The sequence below is a fragment of the Nematostella vectensis genome, chromosome 15 (assembly GCF_932526225.1).
Source record: "Nematostella vectensis chromosome 15, jaNemVect1.1, whole genome shotgun sequence".
Lineage (NCBI taxonomy): Eukaryota > Metazoa > Cnidaria > Anthozoa > Actiniaria > Edwardsiidae > Nematostella > Nematostella vectensis.
Genome location: NC_064048.1, coordinates 8,311,161 through 8,318,076, shown reverse-complemented (window position 1 = coordinate 8,318,076; position 6,916 = coordinate 8,311,161). Strand labels below are relative to the sequence as shown.

Here is a 6,916-nt window from a genome sequence, read left to right as displayed (position 1 = left end):
TCGAGTCTATGTTTTTTATACACGATACACGGATTTTTCAGTGTTTTTTTTTTTTTAACTTCGCGGCCCCCGTAGCGAGAAAGCCTTTCGGATTCACCCACGATTGATTAGGTGGCCGGACTTGTACCAATCCACATAAAGTTATATAGATTTAGGCACTGCCTAAAAGCGAATTACAAGCGAATGTTTTGGTATAAATATATGAATATGTTTTATATGTTTTATAAAAATGTTTTACCCGATAACCTGATAACGCTTTACCGGGTATTTATATTTTCGGATACCCGTTAACGTTTTTTTCGGGATTTATATTTTCCTATAACCGATTACCTGATAACGCTTTACCGAGTATTTATGTTTTAAATAACTTTTACCCGATGAAATGTTACCGGGTATTATGCTTTTAATCTACTCCAGATTCATCGGGTATTAATGACCTTTACCAGATACCTTTTATTTATACCTGGTGGCCCTAAAGCTCAATTGATCCGAAAATGCTTTGGCAGGATAGTCAGGATAGGGAGTATGAGTTTTGCAATTTCTTCTAAAACCGATAAAAAGCTTGATATATACGCTCCATATTTAAATATGATTAAAATATAAAGTTGATACATACAAATACTTTGCTTTTCCAGGCCCTAGAGTGCTAAAAAATAGTTACATATTTTTATTAGTTCTGCACGTTTCGGCTAGCGTGTCGGGGACGTTTGCGTGCCACGGCGGTTGTTAGCTCACGCAACGTAAACTTGACCGGGTTTTCTAATCAAACACGGAGAGCGCGTCGCAAACAATGCACATTTTACCCAAACTAGAGGAAATTCCGTGGTTTGAAGAATTAACAAACTCTGTTCTTACTGTACTTGGTTTATACCAAATGAAGTTTTGTTTTCAATCGATATAGGAGCACCAAACAACCTGAAAAATTAAATAAGCGGCCCGCCTTGCGCTTATTCTAATCATTTACTGTAGTCATAACCAATAACTTGATATATCCAAAAAGGTCACAGCATTTACTTTTTACCAATAACCCAAATCGTCACAACCTTCAAACACCAAATCATCAAAAACTTTAAAACCTTTACACAAAATCGTCACAAACTTCAAAACATTTACACCAAATCCTTACAACCTTCAAAACCTTTACACCAAATCGTCACAACCTTCAAAACCTTTACACCAAATCGTCACAAACTTCAAAAACTTTTTACCAAATCGTCACAAATTTCAAAATTTTTACACCAAATCGTCACAAACTTCAAAACTTTACACCAAATCATCACACATTTTAAAATCTTTACACCAAATCGTCACAACCTTCAAAACCTTTACACTAAATCGTCACAACCTTCAAAACCTTTACACCAAATCATCACAACCTTCAAAACCTTACCTAAATCATCACAAACTTCAAGTACACCAAATCGCCACAACCTTCAAAACCTTCACATCACATCTTTAGAACCTTCAAAACTTTAAACCAAATCGTCATAACCTTCAAAACCTTTACAACAAATCGTCACAAACTTCAAAAACTTTTTTACACCAGATCGTCAGAACCTTCAAAACCTTTACACCTTTTACTATTTCTGGTTTGCCTTTGCCCAGCAAATCTGTATACCTTCCTACTATTTGACCGCTTGCTTGGATAATAAATGAAATACAAATTTATTAATAAAAGCGCAAATGCTTGATATGTGTACATAATTCTAAAGCGCTAAATAAAACAAAACAAAGATAAAACAAACTTACATATATAAATGAATCATCAAGACTACTTTATACATTGTGGGCTTGGCTGAACAATTGTTTCTAAATTGCCGGTTTAGAAGTAGTTAATCCTAATCTTGCTGATAAAGCTTGGTAACTGGTTCCACATTTCTGGATTGGCACGAGTAAACGCCCTGTCCCCTAAAAAAACAAAAAACGATTTGCTTGATAAAAATAAGTGCAACGTATCAGAAAGTGGTGCTCATTTATCAGAAAGTTGTGCATACGTGCAGATGAAATAAGAAAAAGGCGAGAATTGCACCTATTTTTGAGCAAATCGTTTTTATTTTCACCTGGAGCCGTAAATTGAACTCTGTTTATTTTTTATATTATTCTGTCAAAAGAAAGCATGAATGGTAATGATAAATGGAATTGCCATTAACTTTGATCAAGCACAGAACTTATTACTTTATCAATATGGGGTAAGTGGCCAATTATATATCTTTAGAAGGATAAATAGATTGTAATAACCTGATAACTTTTGCCATGCTAGGGGTAAATTGAATATATATTTATTGAACGCTATATTTGTAAGGGTGAATTGAATGTAATACCAATTTTTACCAGATGCTAACATATTTTGCACAGCAGATACAACTTTTGCTATAATTTCTGTGATTAAACCCATCAGGAGTCTGAATTAAGGAGATTTTCTTTTGTCACAAGAACTATCCATTTATCAGAGATTATATTAGTTTAACTGCAGGGATCATTTGTAATATGTATAAATAAAAGGCCGTTGAAGCAACAGAAGTTCTAGTAATTGCACTTTGCGAAGAAGACTGGAGAAAAAGCAAGAGAAGACTTCAACAAGGTAAGACCTTTCAAAGAATATTCATACGAAGATTTATTTAAATTATCCTAACCAATCGCAAAAGGCGCGTAAATGCATCGAAGATCGTCAGAGTTCGCTTATCTCAGAAAGCTCGTGTTTCCGGATTTTTGTGGTGTCACCAAAGAAAAAAAAAGAACAAACAAGTGCCAACTGCCATTAACTTCGGTAACATCGATTAATTTATTGCACCTTTATTTTCAAAATTACTTAATTAACATTGTCTTATGCTGCATTCACACCAAAACCATGTTTAGTTAAACAAGTTTCTCATTGAGTTGAATTCTTACTAGCTAAATGATCACTTAGTAACATGTACAGCACCGTCTATTCAGTTTTGTTCTTTGTTCTGTCTACTCTTGGGAGATTGAGATTTAAACCAGTTTAATTAAACCACCACCGTGATGGTGTGAATGTAGTACTAGCCGCTTTGCATCGAAAAAAAGGAAGTAAACTGGTGACAATGCAGCTTTAAGACACACGAGTCCGAGTGCAAGAAATAGTTGTGCACACCTCCCTGTATAAACATAGCAATAATACGAGCTTGTGAATTGTTTACAGGTGCTGTGAGATACACGATAAATGCTACGATGACATCCTGGCCGATGACAGTTGTTGGAAAGCTTTCTCTTTCTTCGCTAAAGACCCTATTAACGCTATTTCCACAGCACCATACAAGTACAGCAATGACGATCAAAAAACGTTCTGTAAGTAGGGGCAGTAAGAAGGGGGACTCCAATGAAAACAGACGGGGATGATCGTCAGGGAAATGAAATGTTAACCTTAAAGCCGCATTGTAACCAGTTTACTTCCGGTCGATTACGTAACGATGATTTTTAACGGAAAACGCGAAAAATATTTCAAACTATTGAAAGCAGTGTGTCTACTGGAAGTTTCTTTGAGGATGTGATTGATAATTTAGAGCGGATGGCCTGTTTTATATCTCGGATTTTAATAGATTATTTTGTCTTTTAACGGTTGAGGTTTCCGTCGGACCTCCGGAATTAAACTGGTGACAATGCGGCTTTAAGAGATAGCACTTTGGTGTGGTCAAACACTTCTTACCCCTGAAAGCTTACACATTGAGTGTGGTCGAAGAAATTTCTAACCCTAAGAGATAGCACTGGAAATACATTTTCAGTTTTTGAGAAGCTTGATGTGGGTCTTTAAGACACTGCCATCGAACACAGGGGCGGATATCCAGAATTTAATCCCAAATATGCTCGGCAACTTTTCAGCAAATTTTAGGATTTGCAGCAACTTTTCTCTTTCCGGGCATCTTTTGTAAATGAGAGCAGCTTTGCTTTTTTTTTGTATGTGTGTTTTTTAAGGGTTATATTCACCTCAAGAGTGCTATTTTTTTGCTTTTTTTTCTTGCTTTTTTTTATTATTGATATCGAACTATTGGGCATCCCTATGATTTTGCAAAATGGCGGAGTCGTCTAGTGAATGCGGGTGGCTTCCCCCACCCCTTTGGGCCCACAAAAAGGAAACTTGAAAAAAAAAAAATAATAATAATAATAATGCATTACAAGTTTAGGTGTCACGGCAATTCCTAGGATCAGGCTATTTTTAGACGCGCGGATGAGCCAATCAGATTCGACCTTTGTGTTGACGTTGTGGCTGAGCTAACTGCACGCACAGTCTCAGACAAAAAGCCATGTTCCCTCTTCGGTACTTTCACTTTTGTTGCTCTCTTCTTTAATATATAAATCCCACCCTACCTACGAATTTAAATTCTAGCTTGCAATTCTTTTGGTAAACAAACAAAACCGACGGATGATGGATAAAAAAAAGTTCTTTCTTACTACAATTTGGCACCTGCAGCCTCACTTCACTCGCGCACGCGACCAACGTCAACGTAGCCCGTTCGTGCGCGCCTAAAAATAGCCTGATCCTGGGAAACGCCGTGACACTTAAGGCCCTGTCACACGTACGTCTTTTTTCTTGCGACCTGTCTCGCAAAAAAATTGTGCAGGTCGCACGCGCATTTTTTTGCGTGTGACACCCCCTTTGCAACCTGTTTTGCATTTCTCAAATTCGCACGAAAAGTAGAACGCTCCTCTACTTTCTGCAACAAATTGCTTCAGGTCGCAGAAAAAACTTCACGTGTGACAGGGCGCGTGCGACCTGCAACAATTTTTTTGCGAGACAAGTTGCAGCCGAAAAATCTACGTGTGAAGCCTAGTGCACACTAGCAACATATCGACATGGGCGCGCGCACTCTTATCTTCGACATAACGACATGGACATAACGACATAAAAGAAGGAACATGTTTTTTATGTCATTATGTCCATGTCGTTATGTCGGGCTAAACATAATGCGCGCGCCCATGTCGTTATGTCGTTATGTCGCTAGTGTGCACTAGGCATAACAGGGCCTTTATGCCTAGTGCACACTAGCGACATATCGACATGGGCGCGCGCAAAATCCCTTTCCAGCGAATAGTTATCCGGCGGATAAAATAGCGCTACACAAAGCGTGGATAGAAGGCTGGATAACTATCCACTGAATAGCCATCATTTACCACTAAATAGCTTCCCGTTTCCATGGTAAATATGCAAAGCGCTCACTGTATTTCCTTTAAAAAAAAGGGCGACCGTTGAAAAAGCTACTAAAAGTGCCAGAAAAACAAACAGTTTATCGAGGCAAAGTGTATGTAAATCACGGAATGATCACACAGGATAGTGCTTTTTCCTGTCTTTGGGACACATTTCTCGACAGAACTACCCTGGGTACCAGAGGCTCCGAACTTCGCTTCGCGGCTCTAGCGAAGTTCGGAGCCCCTGGTACCCAGGGTACGACAGAACGGACAATATATTTTGATTCCAGTCCTGCCAGAGCTGCATGTAAGTTCATAGTTCATTGTAAATTTACCAACTGTAAAATTCGTCGTTTGCATGTGTTTCATCTTTCACTGCGTCTAAAATTAATCTAAATTCTGACGAAAAATTTTGAAAGCAAGACGCCATTTTGTTTTTTTCATCGCATTTATTCGGCGGATAAGATTTTATCCGACCTCTATCATCCGGATAACTTTAACCGCTGGATAACTTTTATTCGGGCTTTATGCAACCGAATCACGCAACTTTGATAACTTTTATCCGCTGGATAAGGATTTAACCGGTGGATAAGACTTATCCAGGCTTTGTGCAACCGGCCCAGAAAATTGTCCCTACTTAAGAGCTCCCTGGGAGCACAAAATGGCGGCGCGATTGGCCTTCTTTAAAGACCTCGGTACCAGTCCCCCTAAACGCCAACGTTTTCTTCATATAAATATCTGGTGGACATATCATCATTATTTAATTCGAATTATATTTATTAATTACAATGCCTTACTTTTCTAGGGCAGCCTGAGAAATACACTAACTGGTTATACACTAGAGAGTACAAAAGTTGCCTACACTGGGTGTGTGAGTGTGATAGGCAAGCAGCCTTGTGCTTCAAAACGCCGCTTGCAAACGACAAATACTATGGATATTATACGAAGAGTAACTGCAAGGACAATGGCAAGTGATTGTCCCTCTATGGAATCCTTTTGCAAAATTTATTTGCTTCTGTGTACGTGTATGTATGAATGGGGGCTAGAATCTCACATTGCTTATAGTTTAGTTTAATCACACAAATGTATGCAGTTGAATATTTCCAATTACTTGATCTTGTATAAGACGTAGGGATCAGCTCTGTAAGTCCTCACTAACCCCACCAATATTTTCCCCAATTGTAAAACCTTGGTGGGAATAGAACTGTAAGAATATAGAATCACACATTGCTTATAGTTTAGTTCAATCACGCAACGGACGCTGGAATCAGCACTGGAAGTCCGACTTTTTAAGTCCTGGTGGGAATAGAATCTAGAATCCAGATCACTTTGTTTATAGTTTAGTCCAATTACATAATGTATGCAGTGTTTTTTATTAACCAGTAAAAAGGAAAGAGAATGTCGTTCCAATGTCTCTCAGGCCTTTCTAACCAGAAAAGCGGGAAGACTACGCCCTAGTTTTAACGGCAAATGCATGTAATAAAACAATTCGATTGTTCTATGTTCATTTGCATTTGGAACGGTACATGAAAAGGCCTAAGAGAACAGAGTAAAGGGTAATACGCGTCTTTTGGGTTATTGAAAACCACTGTAATTATGTTGAGAATTGATTAATTGCATGTTAGAATAGTCGCACTTTAACGATTGATTAAAATTTGATGCTCAGTAACAATGATTTTAAAGTCTGACTTATCTGCAGGCCTTACTGAAACCCCATCACTCTTAGGGGTACCCTGCGTGTAGAAAGCGTTTCCGAGGGGTTAAGCAGTAATAT

The 6,916-nt window shown here is 38.2% G+C and overlaps 1 long non-coding RNA gene across 1 annotated transcript; it reads left to right on the top strand.

Moving 5' to 3' along the window:
• The first annotated feature begins 2,535 nt into the window (after positions 1-2,535).
• On the top strand, positions 2,536-6,817 carry LOC125560709. The gene is made up of 2 exons (XR_007306812.1): positions 2,536-2,581; positions 5,948-6,817. It is a non-coding gene; the product is annotated as an uncharacterized LOC125560709 (long non-coding RNA).
• The last annotated feature ends 99 nt before the right edge of the window (positions 6,818-6,916 follow it).